The sequence below is a fragment of the Pelobates fuscus genome, chromosome 7 (genome assembly GCF_036172605.1).
Source record: "Pelobates fuscus isolate aPelFus1 chromosome 7, aPelFus1.pri, whole genome shotgun sequence".
Taxonomy (NCBI): Eukaryota; Metazoa; Chordata; class Amphibia; order Anura; family Pelobatidae; genus Pelobates; species Pelobates fuscus.
This window is the reverse complement of record NC_086323.1, coordinates 68,079,066-68,095,577: the sequence shown is the minus strand read 5'-3', so window position 1 is coordinate 68,095,577 and position 16,512 is coordinate 68,079,066.

Sequence of the window (16,512 nt, the reverse complement as noted above, 5' to 3'; positions counted from 1 at the left end):
ATCCCAACTATTGAGACACCAGAGACAAATTTCAAGCAAACACAGTGCAAGCATGTTATTGAATTTGCTTGCGCTGTGCAGAACAAATACAGGGTATTTTTCTCATGCCAGAGCTCTTCAGCAGAGCTCTGCGCATGGACTACCCTGGAAGAGCATTGAACCAACATGTTTACTTTGTGATGGGGCGTGCTTGTCATTGGTGATGACAAAACACACCCTATCTGGCCCGCCCCCTTTTTAGTGGGCCGCTGTAATTAAAAAATGCCCGGGCCGAATTTTCTTCCCAGTCCGGCCCTGGTTGGAAGACAATTCAGGATCATGCCCGATGAGACTTGTCACTAATAGGGTTATTTACTAAAGTGAAAAATCACAGTAAATTTAAATTTAAGGTCAATATAGTCAAGCTGGTATAATTCTCTAAATGACCCATGCTTCCAGATCAGCTACTTTGGAATACAAATTCAATTCACTTTGAATTCTCACTTTAAATAATCCCTGTACATGTTAGCTAATTACATTAAGGACCAGGAAGAAATTGCCATGTATAAAAAACAAAAAACTTGCTGAAACTGTATTTTCTTGTTTAGAAATTGGTGATAAGACTCCATCTTCAATATCTGCAGGTTTGTTAGTTGAACCATTTTAGGGGAATATTGACAAATTGAAAAAGAATTTCTATTTGCTATGGTGAATAACTGTCAAATCCCATTTTAGTGTATTGCTCTGACAGTGTTATTTAGGAACGTGTTCTAACACGACAATTATGGAGCTAAACATTGCTGCATTAAAAAGACAGGTTCATGTGGTTGGAAACAAGAGCTGTGCAAAGAGTACATCGAGAACACATTTACAGGTAAGACTTTTTACAGTGGCTATATATACACAATGTGGGTTGTAGCACCAAGGCATTTATCTATTTTCTTGTTTGATATTGGTGGAGTGCCAAGCCTATTCAGTTGTTTTTTTATATATATATATATATAGCCTCTAAATGTTGCCCGATACAGCGCTGCATTGTAGACACACCTACAATGCCAGAAGTAAAGCCAGCACTCAAGGTCTTGTTAGAAAGTCAGTAATTTACTTATGAAATAAATAAATCCAAAGTCAACATTTCAGTTCTTCATTTGAACTTTCATCAGGATATACAAGTACAAAATAAATAAGCAGGCTTTAAATGGAGATCGTAAAAAATCCACTTAACCATCACCTGTGTTACTGGCGTGTGTGTGTGTGCATGCGCACATTCATGCTCCTCCCCTGAGAAATCATCATATTGCAGAGTATGTTGTAGGTCTCCATAGCAACCCATATGTAACTTATTTCCTATGTATATAATTATATAGAGCGAAAAGCTATCACCATAGTAGATAAAATCTTTAAATGAAGAACTGAAACGATGACTTTTTATTTATTTATTTATTTATTTGATAAGTAAATTACCAGTACATTTGTTGGTATGGAATAAACAACATATTCCCTGCCAATCTTTAATTTCATAATGAGGTTTTAATGCAACAAATAATTGAAAAACAGAAAGGTGGAGGGCACTTTTCAAAATGTATTGACAGACCAGTATTAAATACAAGACATCATAAAACTATACTATAGCATTCGGAGGTATGTGCCACTCATCCGTGTTAACATATTAAGAAGGAGAAACACTGTGTTGCTATGTGTTAGCTCATCTTATCAAACACACTGCTTGTGAGGAATCAGACACATACATGCAATGTGTTGCTAATTTCCATATTCTAGCTCCCAACCCCAGTGATTCCGTGAGCTGTGCGGCCCCCCACCATGCCATCTTACTAGCGTGCCAGCAGAATTTCTGTAGTAGAACCATGATCCGTTGATACCGAAATGTAATTTCAATCCAATAAACCTGAATAAGAACATTTCAGTTATACTCACTGGATGTAGATTAAAAATACAAATACAAGAAGTTAAAAGATTGATAGAATCATGATTAGTAGATGTCAAATCAGCAAAACTTACGGAACCGAGTTAATTTTGCAGGTCACACTAGAAAACAAAAATCTGAACACGTTAAAATAATCAGTGTAATTTTAGTATCCCTTGTTCAATTGCAGGAGATCTCATGGTAGTTAAATGGAATTTCAATGTGCCTTCCTTGTCATCCTCTATAATCTATCCTACAATGCTTTGCTCATAGTTACATTGGTTGACAAGAGACGTGTCCATCAAGTTCAACCTTTCTCACACCTGTGGTTTTTTTTTGCTGTTGATCCAAAAGAAGGCAACTTCCCCCCCCTCCCTCCCCGAAAAAAATCCACAGTTTGAAGCACTTCCAATTGTGCAACAAACTAGGAAAAAAATCTTTCTAGACCCTATAATGGCAGTCATATATATCTTTGGATCAAGAAGCTATCTCCCCACAATTTAAAAAGTATATCCTTAAATATAAGGTTTTTGCAAGTATGCATCCAGATGGTGTTTAAACATCTGTACAGACTCTAAAAAAACACTTATTCAGGCAGAGAAGCTCTCTGGATAAAGTAAAGGAATATCTTTATATACTGTTTGTGTTTTATCTTTTTTTTTTTTTAAACGTGTGTATATTGAATGTCCCCAGTTCCTTTCACTGACAACCGCCTTTTTGCACTTTTGCTTAGATTGTCATATTCTCTGTGCTCACTAATTTAAAAAGGTGTGTAAATACTATTACAAGGCACTGCATAGATTTATTAGCAGATCAAAGTGCAGTATGTTGCATTAAGCATGACAGAATCCCTTTAATATGAACACAGAAAATGGCAAACATAATAAATTGACCACTTAGCTTCAAAACACTGGTACCAATTGAAGCCAGGCCAAGTTTGAATGTAAATTTGGGTGAGAAAGATGGATATTATGCTTGCAGGAGAAGCAACTGAAAACCTTAACAAGAATTTACCCAACATCCCAGAGACACTAATTATGTAAATAGCATAGTCAAGTACCTCCCATCTCACCATCATATTGCAAAATACATAGTTATCTTAATGAATATTTAATAATAAATTGTGAGCCATTGTTTGATGTGGGTGATGCCTAAAGGCACGCATTCATCAGGGGAGTATGGGTGAGAGTTCCATCCTTGGGGTACTTGTATCCTTTCAAACAAGGCCATACATATACATTTAAACTCAGAAATATTTGTATAAGCCTCATTCTTTCCATCTGTCATTCAGGGAATTTTTAAACTCCTCATCCAGCTTGTTTCACTACCAGTGGGTTCCTTGAGGCAAATAGCTGGTTTTAAGTCTTTGTTGCATTTAGGGACATCTAAATCACAATGTGAGCCCTACATATGAAATATGCAGTCTCCAAGTCTCCGAAACACCAGCTGGGCAGTGATGTAGCCAGAGTGGTATCCCGTATAACATAATCTGAGGTCATTATAATTGGGTCCTGTGGGCCAAGAAGAAAAACTGAAAAAGATAAAACAAATCTCCTCACTAGATAATGCTCACAAATCTGTTAATTTATCTGTATTTACATATGTGTCCAGTTCCTGCATGTGAAACATGACTTAGGGGAAATTATATTTCCGTAAAAGGTGGGGTTTTCTTGTTTTTTTTCTGTATCTACAAGAAACGTTACCATTTATCTTTATGTGAGATAAAGAATATTAAGCCAGTTAATTACGCAGTGTTTGTGCTATAGAATGTTCAAATACTTGGACAAAATATATCTGACAGGGCAACATCTGATAGTAGCTCAGTCCCTGCGGTTCTGTATAGCTATTAGAACCATATGTGACATTTTATGCAGAGATCATGATCAAAATGTTGCTACGAAAGTGACTCTTAAGGGACATACAGCTAATTGTTTTTATTGATAGAAGCAAACTTCTGCCAAGTAACAGAGCAGGTTTATTTTAACAGACATCATATTAGAGTATTTTAAGCTGTATGGAACATGCATCAAAGATGGATTACTCATCTAATATTTAGTTATACTTTTTTTTTATTAACAAACTTTCTTTAGTACAGAGTGGTAATTTATTTAGTTCTCCTAATTCTGTGATGGAAAAATAAATAAATCTTACATTGCTTGAAACAGGCTTGAAGATATGAGACCCAACTGAATAATTTTTGTCTTATTTAGTGTATTGTGTCCACAGTTTAGTTTAAAAAAGGAAATATTGCTATCCTGCCAGGAGTCTATCTAAAGTTATTTAACACTCATCAGACTTCATAGATTAAAGGGACACGATAGGCATCAAAACAACTTTAGCTTAACAAAGCAGTTTTAGTGTATAGACAGTGGCGTACACATGACCCATCGGGCCCCGGTGCGAAAATTGATCCGTGGGCCCCCCCCCCTCGCGCTTACTCTGCGCGGGCCGGGGCAGCAACACATGGCGGCGGGCACCTGGTCGCAGGGGTTGCAGGGCTGCGACCGCGCTATGTACGCCAGTGCATGCAGATGCACACACACTTAAAGGACCACTACAGACACCCAGATCACATCAGCTCAATGAAGTGGTCTGGGTGTCAGGTCCCTCTAGTTTTAACCCTGCAGCTGAAAGCATAGCAGTTTCAGAGAAACTGTTATGTTTCACTGAGGGTTAATCCAGCCTCTAGTGGCTGTCTCACTGACAGCCGCTAGAGGCGCTTCCGCCATTTTAAGACACTGAACGTCCATAGGAAAGCATTGAGTAATGCTTTCCTATGGGCGGTTTGAATGCGTGCAGGCTCTTGCCGTGCATGCGCATTCGGAGCTGAGAGGCGGAGGGATCCCCAGCGCCATGGGAGTCCGGCGCTGGAGAAAGGTAAGTGCTGAAGACACACACACACACTCTCACGAACAAATGCATACACACTAGCTAACAGACACACACATTTACTGACAGAGACACACTCAGCGGCAGACATACATACACACTCACTTACAAAACATACACTCTCACTGAGAAACACACACTCACTAACAGACATCAAACAGACTCACTAACACACACACACACAAACACACTCAGTAACAGACACACACAGTAACACACTCACTGACACTCACTAGCAGACACACACACTCTAACACAAACACCAACACGCACACACTAACACTCACACACACACTCACACACACACTCACTAACACACCCACTAACACACCCACTAACACACACACACACTAACACACACACACACTCACACACACACTAACACTCACACACTCACTCACACACACACTAACACACACACTAACACACACTAACACACACACACTAACACTCACTCACACACACACACTAACACTCACTCACACACACACGCACACTAACACTCACTCACACACTCACTCACACACACACTAACACTCACACACACTTACACATGTTTTTTTTTTTTATTTAATCCCCCCAGCCTCCCTACCTTTTGGAGTGCTGAGGGGATTCCCTGGGGTCCAGTGGTGCTGCTGGGCTCCTAGGCGGGCAGTAAGGCTGGCCGGTGCGCGAGGGAGCACTCTCCCCTGAGTGCTTCCTCTTCAGCTCCCTCGCGCGCCGTGCAGGGATGCCGGCGCCGGAAGATGACGTCATCTTCCGGCTCCGGTATCAGTGCGGTGCACGAGGGAGCTGAAGAGGAAGCACTCAGGGGAGAGTGCTCCCTCGCGCACCGGCCAGCCTGACTGCCCGCCGGGTGTAAGCAGGGCCAGCCTCGGGGGGCCCGGAGGTGGCCGGCTTCAGGGCCCCCCAGGAGGAGAGGCTGGCCCAGTGGGTACATACAGGGTCGCAGGGGCGGCCGGGCCCCCTGGTGGGCCGGGCCCGGTCGCAGCCGCGACCCCTGCGACCCTGGTATGTACGCCACTGTGTATAGATCATGATGCTGCAGTCTCACGCTCAATTCTAGTAAAAGGACCCGTTGCCTGATTGATAGCTAGGGGTGTAACAAGGTTAATTTATTACAGCACCGAATTCTTTTGAAATCTGCACTTTTTGTGAAATAAAAAAAGGACACACTCTTCACACATAACGTTAAACACTTCAGCAAACTAAACTGCTTTAGAAGTGTGGATTGTGCCTTTAACTCTTCAGTGGGTTTGGGCTCTAACTAATTAAACAATGGCTGCCATGTCGCTAGTTTTAATAGTTTAGTAGACAATTTTAGTAGGCAGAGGGAGGTTAAATATTTCTTGGCCCATATAGGCTTTTTATTTACTTGTATTTTTTGTAGCTATTTAATGTTGCCACCACATAAGAATCGCGAGCACAGCTGAGCTGCTAGTGGTCAAATAATTATAAAAAAATATTGTTTTCTTGCAAAAAGCCAGTGAATAATAATTTGCGATTGTGCGTTCTTCAGGATGCATTCTGTTCCGAATTTTATGATAATCGCTTTGTGAAACGTTCTAATTCTTGTCTTTGTCTAGGATTTGGATGTAAAAGCACGTTTTTGAATCCGTACACTGAATGCATCCGGTGATTGCTTCAAATCCAGTTGGACCGAGAGAGTTCCCACCTGAATGGGCTTTATTAAATCTGTTAATTGCAAGGGCGGTCAGAATCCGGTCATTTTCACCGTTTTTTGTCCATCTGGACAAACTCCGATGTTTAGAGAATAACTCCATATCTATAAATACAGTGTACTAAGAAGGCGCGCTAAGCTTTGAATGTAACCTTTCTCTCAGGTTACAAAGACAGTGTATACCATTTCTAACATGTAACACTGTAATTTGTATATAATTATAGCAAACCAAAAAAAAAAGAATTAACTGTGTTTTCATTAAGGCACTATTGTAAGACTCCCTTTCTTATTAAAGATGTGCTATCACGCAGCATACTATAGCAGTGTGTAAGTGACAGGTAGCCTGTCTGAAAGCATGCACTATATGAAGGTAAGTATTGAAAGTGAGGGTCATGAATAAAAGATGTAGCACTGTAACTGTCACCTTGTAAAACAGTTAAATGTACGCTTCCAGCATTTATCAAATAATTACCAGGGACATTTTGCCACTAGGCAGTCACAACTAAGCTCATCACTAGTTATCTAACAAATAAACCAGGAAAAATAGACATATAACTTAACTTGTGTGTCAACACCAATATCATTACCTCAATAAGTAACATAAATTAAAAGAACGTTTAAATGAACTCTGTTAAGGAAGCACTTTTCAATGACATGAATATAATGTGCTACTCCTGGAGGGTGACAGCTATCCTGGGTCAAATACTGGGACAGCTGTATACTATGTTGTGAAGCCAAGCCTAGAAACTGTCAATAAAAACCCAATGCAGTTGGCAGGTACTATTAAACAGTCTCCTTATGGACTAACAAGTGCATACACGTGTTCTTGCTGAAATGGCTAATTATATCACTTCCCTCCAGATTCTGCTTGTATAGAAATACATTTTTATTCTACTTGCTGGTGCTCTGGCAATTGATAGAGGGTAGTCAAGTCTATAAGACAATGTTTATTCATTGAGAAGATCATTTTTGTCTATGGGTTTTGTATGGGATTTTATACAGTGTTTTGTTGTAGATGATAAGACTGGGTAGTATACATCAACACATTCTGGATTACTCATAGTAAAGTATTTGGATGGTGTAACATTGCCATGGTGTAACATTAACATTAAAAAGACATTAACATTAAAAAGAAGAGAAAATTGGGAAAATCTCCTGAGGAGAGATCCCCATTGGGGGACAAAATGTTAAATAGGCAGTGACAAAAAATACAACATATAACAATTAATGAGGAAGAGATACTATAGTAAATACCATATAGTGACGGTAGGATGACTATATATCCAATAGGTAAACCAACAGGCTATATTTATTTGCCTAAAATGTATTACCCAGAAACACTCATATCCATCAATAAATGTCAGAATGGTACTAATGACAGACATCCCTGCAGCTATAGCTCAATTGCTTATGTTTGCCTATGTACAACTCAGTTATAAACTGTCAGCAAAACTAGGGTGCAAAATGGTGTTTGAACACTCACAGCTCATGGGATTATTTGGTAACCAATAACCTCCACCACATATCCTGCATATATATGTGTTTGAAACACTCTTCGATTAGTTACGTCTGCCTCGGTATAACAAAGTTATGAAATATCGTCATATATATCGTACAGAGCATTATTGGAGCGATCATAAATCATAGGGTATCTAGATGTATAATTACCATTGCAAACATGGTTTGCATACATACCACTTACCTCATGAACTGCCGATATAGATAATAGCAAGTCAGCTGTGCTGTCCCTGTAGCACCTTCGTGGGTGCCGGTAATGCTAAGTATCCTTGCAGCTGTTCCTTTCGCACTCTTATCGGCCTTCTCAGATAACCTCTTGTCTAATCACAGGACTCCCTCTTCCTCATTACTAAATAATAAATTCAAAGAAAAGTGAGATCAAACTAATTAGTGCATAGTCCTAGGTGAATAAAACAAAAAGATCCCGACGCCCGTTTCGGTGCTATAGAAGCACCTTCGTCAGAAGAGAAACATTCACAAGGGAAGTTTCCAGTATATAAAGGTGATTAGTCCCACCTTCAAATCAGCTGCAGCCTCTACAATTAAGTTCCACCTTCTAGGCGGTTACCTTCTATTAGAGTTTCCTGTCAACATCATCGCTGAAGGGGAACTTTCAAAATATCCTATCTGTTAACATTGTAACAGAGTAGAGAAGACAAATATAGTAAGTTTTGGGGGAGTGGAGAACCGTTGTCAGGATCCTATCCTGACAACCAAGATATTGTTTTATTTTATTACTGCAATACCTGTTTCTCGCCTCTAGTGGCCTCATTAGCCACTAGTCAATCCTCAGTCACTCTCACCTGCCTCATATTATCTTCCAGGTCTGCTATAAAAGGCTACACTACACTCATCACATGGCCTTTACATTGAGAGAAGTTGTGTTCTGCACCTGGCTCTTTCTGATACTTGTTTATGGTCTGATACAGACAAGACATCTGTTCCTGGCTCAAACTGATTCTGATAACCTGCTCAACTCTGATTCCCTTTGATCCATCCTGATTCATCCAAACATCCTGCTTTCATTCAAACTGGACTTTGTTTTCTAACTATTCCTCTTTGCTTTGGATCTAACCTGCCTGGACTTTACTAACCATCCTATTAATTGCAACTCTCCTGGAAAACTCTGATCCACATATCTGGTAACTTCTGTACAAATTCTCCAAACTAAAGAGACTGTTCACCTTAACTTAGAACCAACCTGAATTCCATTATCCTTTTAGTATGCTGTTTATTATTGTCTGATAATATTATGTTTACTTGTTACCTATTATTTCACTGATAGGTTTCCCTGTTTCCTGTAAGCCTGCTTTGGGGCATATTGCCTAAACTTCTAATTCTTCTACTACTCCTCGTTCATACTTACCTGTAATTCTGTTTCTAGGTTCTGCTTTCTCCCTTTATCTTTACTATTCTTTTTCTCTTTTTATCCTGTTATTCTTTTTGTTACCTTTGTCTAAACCATGTCTATGAACTCCAATAAACTACCTGAAGTCACCCCTGGCATAAGTCTCCTCTCTGACCTGCTCAGAATCATGACAATCGTAGAGTTTTGATGTTTGAGCATTATTGAGATACAAAGAGAGGCACGGTATTTCTTCATGGATTTCCCCTGATTTTTATGTGAATAATATGGGCACCTACTTATTCAAGTGGGATTTAGTTTGTATTATATATCACCAATAAAGAGTATTTTATTGTGCGTTGTTTTTGATACTTAAGTAATCAGAAGGGTACTGCTTATATCCAGCGATAAATCTATCAGTTCTAACAGTATTAAGTCTTTAATGCCATTTATACCGTGGGGTGTCATAAATATCATGAACAGATGCTATTTGGCTTAGTGTTCCATGAAAAAAATCTTTGTAGCTTTAGATTTAAAGACACATCATCTAATTATGGTGGTGTAGGAAATCCTGAAGTAGGTGCTCCAATTCATATTTGAAGTATATCTCAAGAGAGAAGGGGGAGTATAGGGGGAGTGGGAAATAAATCATTTCTCATTCAGTATATGGGTCTTATCTACTCAATGGTGAAAAAGTCTATTTCATAGTCATAATCTTAAATGACTTCCCTAATTTTCCCCATTCATCAATCGCCACTCTGAATTTGTAAGGTAAGTATATTAAGACAATATAATAGGAATTTATTACTAAGACAGGTCTGATAGTAGATAGTCCTTTGAATCTTGGAGTAAGATCCATATGCTAATATGTCATAATATTTATAGACTGCCAATTGATGAAAATTAGAGATCATTAATAAAAGCGGAGTAAGTAAACCCCTCATTCAAGCCTTGTAGAGAGAGTGTTCCTAGGTGGTATATTCACTCCCTCCTTAAAAGGCGTTTGTCAAAACTGCCTTTGCTCTGGTCAGTGGTTACCAGTTCAATGCCTTGGAACCTTAATCCACTAGGACTGCCTTGATGAACAAGTTTAACATGTCTTGATATTGGGGTTTCTATATTTCTGAGGGTTTTAACTGAATTGACATGTTCTAGGATACGTCCCTGGAAAGGATGGAAAGTTTTGCCAATGTACATTAAACCACATTGGCAGGTCACGAGATATGAGTCCTTTAGAACTGCAATTGAACGACTTGGCCATGAATTTTTCATTATGTTTGCTGTTTTCGAAATGTTTGGAATCCTTTAAAATTAAGTTACACGCATTTGTATGTGCCTTTTAGTTTATTGGATAACCAGTGTTGTGGGGTAGTTTATCTTTGGAAGTGACTGTGCACTAGAAGATCTTTTATATTTTTACCCCTCCTTGCCGTGATGCATAAGGGGAGATTACACTTCTGAGATGTTCATCCTGTCTCAAAAATAGGCCAGAATCTGTCCATGATGGCCTTTACATTGTCCCAACCAGCATCATAGGATGCTATGCACCTTAGTTGTTGTGGCTCCCCAATTATCTATTTCAGCCAGTTAGACTCTTCACCTAAAAGACTCTCTCTGTTAAGAGGACCCTGTGATACGCTTTTTTCAGGCATTTATTGGGGTATCCCTTCTGTCTGAACAGCAATCACAATTCGTCACCAGTCCCTAACCAGACAACCAGGACATCATCAATGTACCTCTTCCAAGTATGTATAAGTTGCATGAAATGGGGAAAGTAATAAGAAAACACAACATTTTCTTCCCACCACCCCAGGTGCAGGTTGGCATATGAGGGTGCGCAAGCCGTCCCCATAGCCATCCCCTGCACCTGGTGTAACTTAAAGACAGTCTCGGGAAAAAACTGTAAAGATCCAGTAGCACTTACGTAAGTCCTAAATACAGCCAAGTAAAGACTACCAGGTTCACTGTAGACTACAGAGAGAGTAATAAAAATGGCCAAATAATGACATTAGATGTAACCACAGAATAGTCCAAATCCAAACCAATAATCATTGATGGCAAAGCAGGTTCTAATCTTACAAAAAAAAAGCACAGTAGAATTAATCCTATGGTTCCCAATGAATGCATCCTATTATTCTCCCAAAAATCCAAATAGGCGTATTATCAATCTAAAAAAAAAAAATTCAATAATAAGTCATTATTACTTCCTTATATTCCTTGATATTGTTTTCATTAGAGGAAGTACTAGAAGGTCCTTTTGACATTTCTAATCCTAATTATGTTTCCATTTTTTATTGTTTTTTTTTTTACTGCTTTAAAGCTTTTCAATTAAATGATTTAATTACTTTGCATTTAACTTTTGCCAGAATTTTTCGTTGTAGCTTTGAATTTGCACCATGCTCTTAAAAGAAGTAATAACATTCACAGTCAGGGGCAAATCCTGTTAATAAACAAATTAAAGTTCAAACAGTTATTTAAGTTCCTTATTAATGCTTCATTCATAACAGTAATAATGTATACTTTTCCATAAATCCTTCATGCTTTTCTTATTAAGCTTTTTAGTGAGATTGGGCAAATTCTGACTGCCGCTACTTAAAGAAAATAAAAGAACGAAAGTATTCAATGAACTAAGTAAAATACGTATTATGTAAAGGGAAACTCACATCCAAGGATTTTTAACATGTTTACTTTTTCCAATGTTTAACAAATAATTATTTGTGAATGCTTAAAAATCAAATAAAACAAAAATCCACACCACTTTTACCTGCACCTTGGCTCCTCCATCTTACCTCCTCTGTGACTGTCCTCTACTTTTGCAGATTGCATATACAAATAGTCATGTTTGCGCCAGCTTTGTGTGCATATTCCATTTTATTATGTGTGAAACTGCTCCTCCCATTATGCATTCGTGCATTTCCTTCTTTGGTGTAGGGCACCAAAATAATCCATCTTTCCAACACTTTTTCTTCCTAGTTCGGATTTTTTATTTTATTTATTTTCTCCTGAATATTTTACCATTAATCACATTTATTATCAATATTACTAAGAAAAAAAGGCACTGGAAATTATTATTATTTTCTTTTCATTTAAGAAGGTTTTATTAAGGTAAAGGTAAGACAAGACTACAGGAATCTTAAAAGGCATATGCTAGTTGGCAACAAAAGAGCAGTACAGAAACAGCTGGCAAGTATATTGTAAGTATAGAGCATAATATTGGGCATACATCAACATCAAAAACCATCAATATCTGAGCACTGTAAGTAGTGTTATGTATAATATGACCCCAGACCTCAAAATGGTCAATATACTAAATTTAATGGCTTGAGAAACATAGAAACATAGAAACATAGAATGTGACGGCAGATAAGAACCATTCGGCCCATCTAGTCTGCCCAATTTTCTAAATACTATCATTAGTCTCTGGCCTTATCTTATAGTTAGAATAGCCTTATGCCTATCCCACGCATGCTTAAACTCCTTTACTGTGTTAACCTCTACCACTTCAGCTGGAAGGCTATTCCATGCATCCACTACCCTCTCAGTAAAGTAATACTTCCTGGTATTATTTTTTTTTCAATACTCCAAGTGAGGTCTCACCAGTGTTCTGTACAATGGCATGAGCACTTCCCTCTTTCTACTGCTAATACCTCTTCCTATGCAACCAAGCATTCTGCTAGCATTTCCTGCTGCTCTGTTACATTGTCTGCCTACCTTTAAGTCATCAGAAATAATCACCCCTAAATCCCTTTCCTCAGATGTTGAGGTTAGGACTCTATCAAATATTCTGTACTCTGCCCTTGGGTTTTAACATCCAAGATGCATTATCTTGCACTTATCCACATTAAATGTCAGTTGCCACCACTCTGACCATTTTTCTAGTTTACCTAGATCATTAGCCATTTGGCTCATCCCTCCTGGAGCATCAACCCTGTTACATATCTTAGTATCATCAGCAAAAAGACATACCTTACCATCAAGACCTTCTGCAATATCACTAATAAAAATATTAAAGAGAATGGGCCCAAGTACAGATCCCTGAGGTACCCCACTTGTGACAAGCACAAGCTTCGAATATACTCCATTGACTACAACCCTCTGTTGCCTGTCACTCAGCCACTGCCTCACCCATTCAACAATATTGGAATCCAAACTTAAAGATTGCAGTTTATTGATAAGCCTTCTATGTGCAACAGTGTCAAAAGCCTTAATGAAATCTAGGTAAGCAATGTCTACTGCACCACCCTGATCTATAATTTTAGTTACCCAATCAAAAAAATCAATAAGATTAGTTTGGCATGATCTCCCTGAAGTAAACCCATGTTGTCTCTGATCTTGAAATCCATGTGTTTTTAGATGTTCAACAATCCTATCCTTTAACATGGTTTCCATCACTTTCCCCACTACTGAAGTAAGGCTAACTGGCCTATAGTTGCCCGACTCCGAGAAACATTGCTGTTACCTTTGTAACTTCTGCATGGGGAGCATGGGGTACGCATCTGATACTGTTATTTTACTATTTAAATAATATTAAAATAAAATAAAAATATTAAAATAAAATAAAAATATAAATTATATATATATATATATAAAAATACTAATAATTTTGAAAAAATAATAAAAATGCCCACCCCCCACCAAGGCTCTGCATCACATACACACACTGCATTCATACACACACACACACACACTGCATTCATTCACACACACACACACTGCATTCATACAAACACACTGCATTATATACACACACTACACATACTGCATTCATTATATACACAAACTGTAAATAAATATTCAATTAATATAATTTTTTGGGGATCTAATTTTATTTAGAAATTTACCAGAAGCTGCTGCATTTCCCACCCTAGTCTTATACTTGAGTCAATAAGTTTTCCCTGTTTTTTGTGGTAAAATTAGGGGTCTCGACTTATATTCGGGTCGACTTATACTCGAGTATATTCCGTATTTACTTTTGGTAGAAAATTGTCTCCATACTTACTAGAATTTTCTTTTCCTGATCATTCCCCGTGGCAACATTAACCAGTGGGTTATCTCCTCCACAGCAGGAAGGACAGGAAATGAAACTCTGAAACGAGTATAAAGTGAACTGTCCCTTAACCAGCTCCACAACCGTCAGAGAAGAAAGGTTGCATTGTAGTGCTGCCATGGCAAATAATCAGAAAAACAAAACATAAAACATGTTTTCTTATTCCTGACAAATCTAGGCAGCATTAACTAATGGGTAATACAAAAGCAGTATATATAGTGGGAGAGATGTTATTGAGATAAATGTTGTAGATACAAAAGCTATGTGTGGGCATGCAAGCATCTAAGCCTCATGCTGATGTGCTTGTATCAACTGGAGTACATGTATCCACTGGAACACCTTGATGCCCCCAATAAGAATGTGTAGTTTTTTCTATAGAGCATGTGGCCTGACAGAAGGAAATCTTAACATTTCAAATGCTCAAGAACTGACAGACATTAAGGTTTCCTTATGCCTAAAGCCAAGGATACTCTCAGGATTGCCATTAGATCCCTATATGCTTGTTATTTGTTCCTGCTTCATTCTTCATCCTGCCTTCCTGACTCCTGGTATTGTATACAGGATTAATAACATTAACTAATGTATAGTTTAATGATGTTTTACTTTCTGTATCTCTAGACCAGATCCAACAACAAAGCCTACTCCCATACCTAAGAACTCGCCTTGATCATAATGATATATTTTTGCCATTATTGCAGAAATGGTTGCAGGCCTTGCTCCTTTTTCTTTTATTTAATTTTCTGTTGTGTTTTCCCTATAAACCCACTCATTTGATAGGACGCCTCTAGTCCAGTTTGTCTTATGTATTGGTGCCACTAAAGTTTTTTTTTATTGTTGTTTTTTTCTCACATCTTCCACCTTCTTGATCTGAATTTTTTTTACACTATCTCTTTTGTTCCGTTCCCACTTCTAATTCTGTCTCTATATTCTGTCTTTCATTATTTTTCGCTCCAAAGTCATCTCATCTTTGGTTGGTCCATTCCTCTATTGTCCAGTTTTGAGTAGTTGGGACAAATGCTGAATAGACCCACGTGATTTTCAAAGACATGGCTGGTACGGCTGAAATAAATATAACAGTTTGTCATGTTTTCAAATTCCATAATTATCTGTAACATGGAATCAAGTATTTGAATGTTCTTTCTATTCAAATGCCATGTCTATTCTAGAACCCCACTATGAATATATTTTAAATTGATGATATATTTGATCTGTGACTATAAAATCTTCAATAAGTAATTCTGATCATTAATACATGAGTGAGATCATTGTTTCTGTACTATTTTTTTAGTAATATAAAAATCGACTTAATCCTCCAGGTACACATGACTCTTCCTACATTAACTGTGTTTATTTGCATCACTTTTTCTCTGCATGAATCAATTAATTACAAGGCATCTGCTTTATGTGTTTTATATAGTAGCATTGAGAGCTGCAGGAGTAACTTCATGATAAAAATATGCTTGTGACATGTAAGATTTTCAACCTATTTTCCAGTCGTTTATCAATGGATTTATGCAAGGCTTCAGAGCCTCAGATCAAATGTATTCATTAATCTTTGGAAAAAATGCTGTTTATAAGATATATTAATTATTAAATGTGTTTTCAGAGTAGAATAAAACCTAATTCACTCAAAGAACCAAGAATGTTTAGTAGCACAAGGAGATGACACTTTGTTAGAACTTTATATTGAATTTGCTTATAATTTGTGATGCCTACACTGTTACAAAATATATATTGCATAAACCCATTAGAGCATAGGATATTATCAATATTGCTTGCTATTTTGTCTGAGTCTGGACTGTGTCAATACATATTCATGTTTTTCATTTTGCAGTTCACGTATTAACTACACATAATTGCTTTTTTGCACCTCATCCATAGTTAATACCCACAGAGTATGTCATAGAGCAATTGTGGAACCTACAATCTTCACACAGAGTGAAATGCAGAGTAAGAAATTAATTATACCTATTAGTTACTTTATATTTCGTTTTGGGAACTATGGAATATAGTGCCCTGCTGTAAAAGTAACTTGTGCTGACACTACGGAAGTAATAACAGAGATAGGGTATAAATTGTCCCTTCATGTTTGCAGGATTCCGTTGTATTCATTTAAGAGAAATCCCCAT